Below are 10,031 nucleotides of genomic sequence, written 5' to 3'. Positions count from 1 at the left end.
CATGGGGAACAAGGACATGGGCATCACCAAAGAGTCACAGTGTAGTATCTTACCACTTGCCATATTTTGGTGGCTCTTAAGTTATAAGAAGCCACCCTATCCTGTTATCTTTTTGATAAGTGACATATAAAGTGGTTCTGGTGGTATCTTGGGTGACATTATAGCTTAGTAAGATAAAGCCAGGAGCCACTCTACTTGACTAGGGGGCTTAGGCATGTCATTTACATCTCCAGAAACTGTCCACAGTTGGGACCAGAGGGAGGCCTCAAGCAGGTGTTAATTGTGTTGAAGTTTTGAGTTTTAACCTGTCAAAAAGTTCAACCATACTCTACAATGGGTGACCCTTTCTCTCCCATGACATCATCATTCTCCCTGTCTTTCTATCCTCCCTCAATTTCCTCTCTAAGACTTTAATCTGAATATCAACAGTTGATGAGGCAGAAGTCTGTCGTCTAGAACTTTAGTGCTAAGCTGACTACAGACCCTGGCCATGGAGCAAACATCTGAATCTGTCCAGTCAGGGGTGGACATAAAGGTTAAACTGTGGTATTGGGAGGGTTGTGATTTGGTGAGACTCTGTAAGACACAAGTGAGACAAACCACACAAGCACACCACAGAACAGATGGTTGTGTTTAAGGCTATTACCCAAAACAGCAAGTCCTCCCTGTCATAAGGTGCCTGATTCCGGACCTCACTGGCACTTGGCAGCTTGCAGCTGGCTGGAATGGTTGGTTCCAGGGAATCCAGCACCATTTGCTGACCTCTGTAGGCATCAGGTATGCATGTGCTCACACACACACATAGATACACACAAACATACACATAGAGAAAGGAAATCTTTTTGTCCTTCTTGTTGGTTTTGGATTTTGAGACAGGGTCTCTCTGTAGTCCTGGCTGTCCTGAAACTTACTATATAGACCAAAGCTAGCTTCAGATCTACAGCTGTCCTCTTCTGCTCCTGAGTAATGCGATGAAAGGTGTCCCCAACTTAAATGTAGCAGGTATACATACAAATACTTTTCATATATATATATATATATATATATATATATATATATATATATAATTAAAAACAATAAAAATAAATCTTACAGGCTGGAGAGAAGCTCAGAGGTTGAGAGCACTGACTGATCTTCCAAAGGTCCTGAGTTCAATTCTCAGCAACCACATGGTGGCTCACAACCATCTGTAATGGGATCTGATGCTCTCTTCTGACATGCAGATATATGTGCAGAACACTGTGTATAAAGTAAGTAAAATCTTAAAAAAAAAATCTTACAAAAGGAGAGCTAGGTGAGATTTTGAGAAATAAGACCCCATTTTATAATAAATTCAAGAAAGTAGGGACTGATGGAGCTTTATTCAGTCATCCTGTGGACCCAGGAGTCAGACTACACAAAACTGCTAACTTGGCTTCAAACAGTGCAGTTTCTGTTTTTGGTTTTGTTTTTTGAGACAGGGCCTTACTATGTAGACCTGGCTTTTCTGGAAATCTCTCTGTTGACCAGGCTAACCTTGTACTCACAGGTATCTACTTGCCTCTGCCTCTGGAGTGCTGGGATTAAAGGCCTGAACCACCATGCCTGGCTTTCACACCCGCTCTCTTCCTCAAATACTGTGTGCCTCAAAGAGTTACAGTCTCTCCATGCAGCATGGCCCCTTCACCAAACTGCACCCTGCAGTGCCCGAGATCCCCACCCCCTTTCCACATGCACGGCTCAGTCACTAGCACATACAACTTTTCAACTGGAAGGGAAACTAAAAGTGCCTAGGGAAGATGCGCCAAGTGCCTGGTGATCAGTGAGTCTCTATTCGCCACCTCTGTCAAGTGACATGGCACTGTAAGGGTCACAGCTTATCTCCTACGGAATGGTTTGTGCCCACAAGCCTGGGGCTTGGCAAGCTGAGGCAGGGAGACTGATGTGAATTCAAGGTTGGTGTTCAGGTTAGTGTTACCAACCTGACACAAAGTAGAGAATTTGGAAAGGTAACCCCAATTGAGAAATGGTCCAACACACTGTCGAGTGGCAAACCTGTGGGACATGTTCTTGACTAATGGTTGGTAGGAGAGGGCCCAGCCCACTGTGGTCAGTGGCCCATCCTGGGCAGGTGGTCCTGGATTCTATTAGAAGGCAGGCTGAGCAAGCCATGGAGAGCAAGCCAGGAAGCAGCACCCCTCCATGGTGTCTACATTAGTTCCTGCCCCCAGGTTTGGATCATGACATCCCTCAGTGATACATTGTGACCTGAGAGTTATAAGCTGAAATAAAGCCTTTCCTCAGTTGCTTTTGGTGACAGTGTTTTATCTCAACAATATAAACCCTGAGACAGTTGACCTTGCTACATATTACAGGCCAGCCTGGGCTAAGAGGGGAAGGAAGCCCTGTCTCAAAAACAAGTAATAAAATCAATTATTGATTTATATCAGCTGAATGCAAATATAGTTACCTCTCCATAGACTTCTACTGAACAGCACAGTGCACCACTCACTTTTCAGTGGTTTCGAACTATATTCATTTTCTGAGTGTACCAAGTAAGAACAGGAGATATATTTGTGTCTGTTCTATTTTAGGGATCACAGAGCTGAGTCAGGACATAAGTAACCTGAATGGGCTATGTTGGGCTGTGTCAAGTGTGCATGTGTGTGCGTGTGTGTGCGTGTGTGTGTGCGTGTGTGTGTGCGTGCGTGTGTGTGTGTGTGTGTGTGTGATAAGTTGGAGCCCCAGAGACAGGAGTTGGTTAAGCTTGCAGATTTTAGGATGCACAGATTGGCTGATCTGAGTAATGTCGGTGGCTCTGGTCCTGTCCAGTGGGAATGTTCTTCTCTTACAGGATCCATTTGAGGGCCTGCCTCTGCCTCTGCCTCCGTTGTGGTCTTGTGTGTCTGATGAGTTCCCAGCCCTCATTTTTCTGATGTGGTTTTGATCTTCTCATGTATCGTTAGTTCCTGATTCAATTTGCTGAGTTTGTAGGTGGCACCACCTTGCTTGTGTGAGTAATAACATAGTTGTCAGCCAGTGCCATGGTTTGCGCTGGACAGATGGAATTTGTTTATGTGCACACACAAGATGTGGAGCCATTCTGCCCTGGTGTTTGCCAACTATTGTTTTATAAAATGGAGTCACTCAGAGCAAGGCACAGCTTGAGAGCTATTGTTTTCCACAGAGCAAGGCCTGAAGATCAACTTTAGTCAGAGATCTCCAGCCAAAGAGAAGCAGGGGAGAGGAGAGGGCAAGAGGCCAGGATGGGAACTGGCTCAAGTAATTGTAGAGGTCAAGATGTGCCCTTGCAGACTACACAGACAGGAAAGTGAAGGGCGTCCTTGAGTCTTCCGCTAAAGGTCTAGTCTGAGCCGAAAGGTCTAAGACCCAGGAGTGCAGATGCCTGAGGGTGAAAGGAGATGTATACATCTCAGAAGGGCTGTTGTTTGAACTCATGTCAGAGGACCTGAGTTCTGTTTCCAGTACCCACATGGCAGCTCACAACCACCTGTCTGTAACTGCAGTTCCAGGGATCTGATGCCCATTCTGATCTCTTTGGGCACCAGGCACACATGTGACACACATGTATGTGAGTAAAACACCCATCATTCTGAACTCTGTGGGTACCAGGCACACATGTGATATACATACATGTGAGTAAAACACCCATACACATAAAAACAATTAAAACAAACACCTCCTGAGTGAGGACTAGAAGGCAGCTCCTCTAAGCCGACAAACTTAGTGTAAACTAGAGGAAGTCTACAGTGAAGAATGTACTCCACTGAGAAAAGACTGAGGGTCCCAGGAGTGGGAAGACGTTTATCAGATTCTGTTCTCCATGTTAATACCATAGCCAAGTCCTAAGTGAGGGCTGTAAAGCCAGGCAGAGAGGTGGACGTGCTTCTGTTGACAGTTACAGTCTCCACCAGGGGTTCCCAGGACTACTGAGTACCTTGGCACAGTCAGGACACCAGCCTCGCACTGTTCACTTACCAATAAGTGTAGACAGAATCTTTACATACTGCGTGGAAGCATCACCTGTCAATAAAAACCCTACGGCCAGTGAGCTGAGGTGGAAAATAGGAGGTAGGAGTTTGGGGGGAGGTGGGGAGAGGAGAGAGAGGAGAGAGGAATTCTGGGAAACAGGTGTGGGAGATTCTCCCCAAATGCTGGACCGCTGGAGAAGACAAATGCATGAAACAGAAGAAGGTGACCATCCATGTGGCACTCATAGAATAAACAGATAACTAAGTTATGTGCTAGTCTGGGAACAAGCAAAGCCTTTGGCCTAAGCATTTCTTCATATATAAGAAGTCTTAGAGTTGTTATTTCTGGGAACAAAGAAGCTGGGTGCAAAACCCCACGGCTGAAGTTTAAGCAAACATTACTGTCCTATCCACCCTGGCAGGATGGAACCTGTTAAGGAGACACTTGTGTTCTTTTCTTTGGCTATTAGACCTTCAAAAATGGTCCCAGGAACCGGAATCTTCTCAGGACCCTCAGGCTGCGGAAGGAAGAGGCTAAAGCTGGTCCTGAGGGGAGGAGCTTGCCTCCCAAGAAGGGATTTCACATGACTTTGACGTGTCAGACCCACACCAGGAGGTACCTTGACACTCCCTTTGTCCTGACCCTACAAGGATAGTGGTGACCAAGGCTCCTTAGCCAAGCACAACTCTCACCTTTATGTCAGGATCCCTATGATGGGCTGGGCAGGGGGCCACTGGGTTTCCTTATTTGTTCTTCTCAATGTGACCACATGTGATGAATGGTAATCGTCCTTTGCACTTCACTATTGCTTATCTATTTAACTGGCCACGCTGGCTGGGGCCCAGGCTCTGTCCTAACAACTCCATGACATTGTCCCTGCAGCAATGGCCCGAGGCTGCTCCTAGGATCCTGACCCATTGGGTTTGTTTGGCTATTCATATTAGGAGTAGGAGGGAAATGAAATAAAATTAAGAAATGAGATGATTCCATTTGACTAACCCAGGAAGACAAAAACCTCCCTTCTCAAAACAAAACAGGAGCCTGTCAGAGCAAAAGCCAGGAATGGGGGAAGAGCTGAGGTTCTGGATTTGTGAGGCTGTTTCATCTTCTTGGCACTGGGCTGAGAGTGGCAGCCTCTCTCCTGGTGTGTGGTTGATTACCTTAGGAAGCTGGGACTGAGGGAGAAAGAAACATTGTCAAAGCCTTTGTTAAAATCTTAACATAAGGGAGTCTATTGTGCTAGCATGTAAAGTGCCTAAGGAAAGAAGAGAGGAGAGGGGTAGTTAGATAGATAGTGCCTGCTCCTTATCCAGCAGTGGCGAGCAGCACGGTTAATGCATCTGTAGCCCAGACTAGACGGCAGACATTGTAGGACTCACTATTCCCAAGGTGTCAGTCTCCTCAATTCATCTGACATAAATAGGTAGGTAGGTAGGTAGATACATAGATATATAGATACATACATAGATAGATAAAAGTGATCTCAGGTGAAATATCAGAGCACACTCTTTTTTGGGGGAATGGGATTTACAAGCTGACTCTAGAGTTTGCTATTTCACAGGCCTGTACCTTAAGATCAGATCCCACAGCCTGAGTCTGGCCTTGCCTCCTGCAGATCCTTCTGGCAATTAAGATGCTGTAAGCCCAGTGTGGTGGTGCCTTTAATCTTGAGATGCAGAGGCAGGCAGATCTCTGAGTTTGAGGCTGGCTGGGTCTACAGAGTGAGTGTCGTCGAGTTGTTAGTTCAGAGCTCAGGCTGCACAAAGAAACCTATTTAAAAAAAAGCAGAACAAAACCAAGCATCAGTGTGATGAAACTAGGAGAGCAGAGTTGCTCAGTGGTTAAATGTTCTCACCACCAAGCCTGACGACCTTGTTTCAATCTAGAACCCACATGATGGAAGGAGAGACCAGGTTTGGACAGAAGAATGAGAAGGAAAGATTGATGGACAAGTGACTTGCTGACAGTGCAGGCCTTTCTGAGGGGAGACCTGCAAGGGGCGGGCTCATGAGGATCAGAGACCATAACCTTCTGACTGGGTAGTTACAGGGCAGCAATGAGGTTGCAAAGTTTCTGCCTTTGACTTGTTGGCCACCGCTCAGGGACAAGTGAGTTAGTTAAAGCACTATCCTGTCTGATGTTAGGTGAGTGACAGATATCCCTCCTGGCAGCCATGACCGAGGTCCCTGGGGCCTGGCAGCCAAGAATCTAGACAAAGGAGTTACTTCACTTCATAAAACCAAATGATTGGAATCATATTCATTTAACAAAATTGGAGGAGCTGGACAAAATGGTACAGCCCTGGCTAACACAGCTCTTGGAAATTGTTCTCTGATTTCCAAACTCACGCAGGGGCCTCTACTTACATTATATCTATACATACATACATACATACATACATACATACATACACACACACACACGAGCACATGCTCAGGTGCTGTGGGGAACCAAGGCCCTCCCTGAAACCCAGGGCTGTTCCTCCCTCTGGGTGCTGGCCACTGGCACTCAAAGCCCAGTGATGATGCCAAGACTTGAGATGTGAGTCTTGGCTTTCAAAGCCACAGGGCCTTAGTTGTCTGGGTCCAGAACTCTAAGCAGATCCTTGTTTTATTTCTGTTGTTGTAGCAGATGCCCTGAGAAAAAGCAACATAGGGAGAAGGGTTTATTTCTGCTTGCAATTCCAGATCACAAGTCTAATGCTGGGACAACTCAAGGCAGGGACTCGGAAGCAGGCCTGCTTGGTATGCCATCTAGCGTTACCTCCGTCCGAGGAACTCCATTTGCAGACAGAGAAGTTCAGCAGAAGCCGTGGCTCACAGGCTAGCTTGTGCTCTGCTAGATTTTTTTATACAGTTCAGGACGACTTCCTTTGAAATGGTTTTGCTCATAGTGGGCTGGGCCCTCAGTCTTCAATCAAGACAATTCCACAGGCCATTCTGATCTAGGTAATTCTTCAACAAAGCTTTCCTGTCATGTGACTCTAGGTTGTACCCAGATGCCAGTTGAAGCTCACCAGGACAAAGCCTTTGGGTACCACCAGCATCCTAGGCTTCTGGCTGTCAACAGCAAGGAGAATGGTCCTTGCCTATGAAAATCTTCTCCCTAGTAGCATAGACTAATCCATCTTGCTGGAAGAAGAAGCTGCTAACCCTTCAACTGTGCCAAGAGGATTTCAAAGAACTCACAAACCACAACAGATGCATCACCAGCTATGTGCGCCAGCCACAGCCATAGAAGCCACGTGGGAAATGCTAGAGCTTGGTTAGGCAGTTGGAGATGACGTCTTCAGGGGACTGTGTGCGCTTCTGGTTAAATCAGGATTCTCAGCACTAGCAGGAGAGAAAAAAGTGGGGTGGGCTGGCAGTGTGGCTTGCAGGTAGAGTGCTTGCCCCAATTCTTGTTTTGTGAAAAGGTCTCTCTACATGACTGTCCTCGAACTCACTTATGTAGACCAGGCTGGCCTCAAACTTAGTGATCCTCCTGCCTCTGCATTCCAAGTACTGGAATGAGGCATGCATCATCAGGCCTGGCTTGCCTTAATTCTTGAGTTCAATCCCTAGCACCACTGAAGATGGGGGTGGGGGGTGGGGGTGGGGTGGGGAAGAGAGGGAAGAAGGCAGAGTGTTTTGTTTTTGGAGACAGTTTCTGTTACACGCCTTGACTGTCCCTCACTGTGTAGACCAGGCTGGCCTGGAACTCATAGAGAGCCACCGCTGCTTCCTGAGTGCTGGGATGAGTTTTAATTGTGTACATATATACCTGAGTACAGGTACCCACTGAGGGCCAGAAATGTGGGGTCTCCTGGAGTTATACGCAGTTGTGGACAGAATGTGGGTGCAAGTATCAAACTTGTGTCCCCTTCAGGAACAGTTGTGTTAACTGCTGAACCATCTCACTCCACGTTTAACTGTTTTGGGCACATGGCTTCCTATAGTGCAGGCTGGCCTTACACTCTCCATCTCCCACCTTGACAGTGTTGGGGTTATACACTAGAGGCACTGGACGCCGTTTATGTGGTGCTGGGAACTGAACGTTGAGCATTAGCCCTGCATGGCAAGCACTGGCCAGCTGAGCTACCTTCTTAGCCTTTGTGTTTTCAGACAGGATCTTGCTGTTGAGCCCAGGCTGACCTGGAACTCATGTCTCAGCCCCAGGACTGCCATATCTATGAATATATGTAGTGAACACACACACACTGCATGGGTGCACTGGACTCAAGTAGCTGCCTCCCTGTGGGGAAGAAATCTTAAGAAAGGGGCTGTGGGGCCTCCTGTGTGCATTCTCCTTCAGACCTCAAGGTAGTTTCGCCTGTCCCGACAGTACACAATTCTCCTGCTTTATGACATTTTCATATGTGTTCTTGTGCATACATGTATGACACAGCGCACATGTAAGAGTCAGAGAGCTTCTGGGGGTCCTGGAGACCACACTCACGCTGTCAGGCCTGGCACAGGTGCCTTACCCACTGAGCCGTATGCTCTACATGCTAGTGTTTTGAGTTTGTAGAGAATGGTTTGTTTTTAAATTTAAATTTTTGTAGAGGGTTGCCACCTAGTGGACACACTGAAATAGAACCTTTTAAAATCTTCAGACTAGGTTTTTAAACTATTTTAAGACAAGGACCAGAACCTTTCTGCTTTCTTTCCCAAAAGCCTTCTAGCTCCAAACCATTGGTGACAAGGAAGACACATTCAGAATGACCAAGAGCACAAATTTTGGGGTTGACTCAACCTAGAATTTAACATCACTTTTGTTATTTACTCTGTAGCTTCAGGCAGGATATCAAATGTTTTCTGTACCTACATGAATTTGTACTTAGACCTTTATCAAATGAGGAATCCTCGTGCTGGAGCCACATAAGTGTCTCACTGGAGTTCAGTAAAGGTGTGTGCCAGGGTGGAGGTAGGTAAAAATAAGTTTATTAGTGTCTGGATGTGTGAGAATGCCCAGGTGGTCAGGACAACTTTTGGGAGTCAGCTTTCTCCTTCACCTCTAGAGATGGAATTCATAGGGTTAATGTCTTACTGGTTGTCTGCTCACATCTGACCCAGGGGATTCGGACATCCTCAGACAAACAGATGCACAGGCAAAACACCAATGCACATAAAATATAAATAAATATGTAAATAAACAGATAAATAAATAAATAGTGTGCCACCACACCTGGCCAGGTCTTAAACTCCTGTTTCAGCCCCTGGGATCAACTGAGACCCCAGGTGTGTACCACACACTACCCTGGGTTTAAAGTTTCAATCCTAGTCATCTGTGCTCATGGAACCTTAGCAAGCGATGACCTCAGGGACACAAGGTGTTCCACAGGAACAGGGAGGCCACTGCATTCCTGTGCTTTCCTCGTGGTTACTGAGGTATAAAACTGCTGCCCCCACCCTGTTCTTGGTGCACATCTATACCCAGTTCACATGTAAAGTCACCTTATAGTAACTTGTTTCAGTTGACACGTTATATAATGTACAAGCTGAAGACAACAAATGACTATATATGCTACCAGTTATTTGGAGAAAAAGCACCTCAATCATGAAATGGTTTTGTTTGTAACGTCTGTGACTGCAACAACTGTACTAACTAAAGGGCAGGTACCACCGTCAACTTCTGAGAATGGAAAAAAAAAAAGGGTCACGGGTAGATGGGGGAGTTAAGTGTCTCTCCCACAGTACAGACCCTAAGACTCGGGCAGCACCAACCTACAAAAGCCCCTGGACTCTTCAGCCTGATGGGGGGGGGGGGGGGCTGCCTTGCATGCACTGTACAGTGAGACAATCCTACTCTATAACAGATCACTGGTTTAGACCTGCTCTACATTCAGACACCAAGACATCCTGACTGACTTGCCTTACTCATTGGCGCCAACTTTGTGGCGCTTACAGCATCTTTTTCCTGGGAATGTGTACCATCACCACAACTCACTGCTGATTCTAAGTCAGGATGCATCTCTCTACCAGCCCATGAGATAAGGGATACCTATTCTTCATTCTTTGCTTAAAAGTCATCACAAAATCATTTACTGGCCTGGGAAGCCGCCTCACTGTAGAGAGCTG

Source organism: Arvicanthis niloticus, chromosome 13 (genome assembly GCF_011762505.2).
Source record: "Arvicanthis niloticus isolate mArvNil1 chromosome 13, mArvNil1.pat.X, whole genome shotgun sequence".
NCBI lineage: Eukaryota > Metazoa > Chordata > Mammalia > Rodentia > Muridae > Arvicanthis > Arvicanthis niloticus.
Note: the sequence above shows the minus strand (reverse complement) of the source record.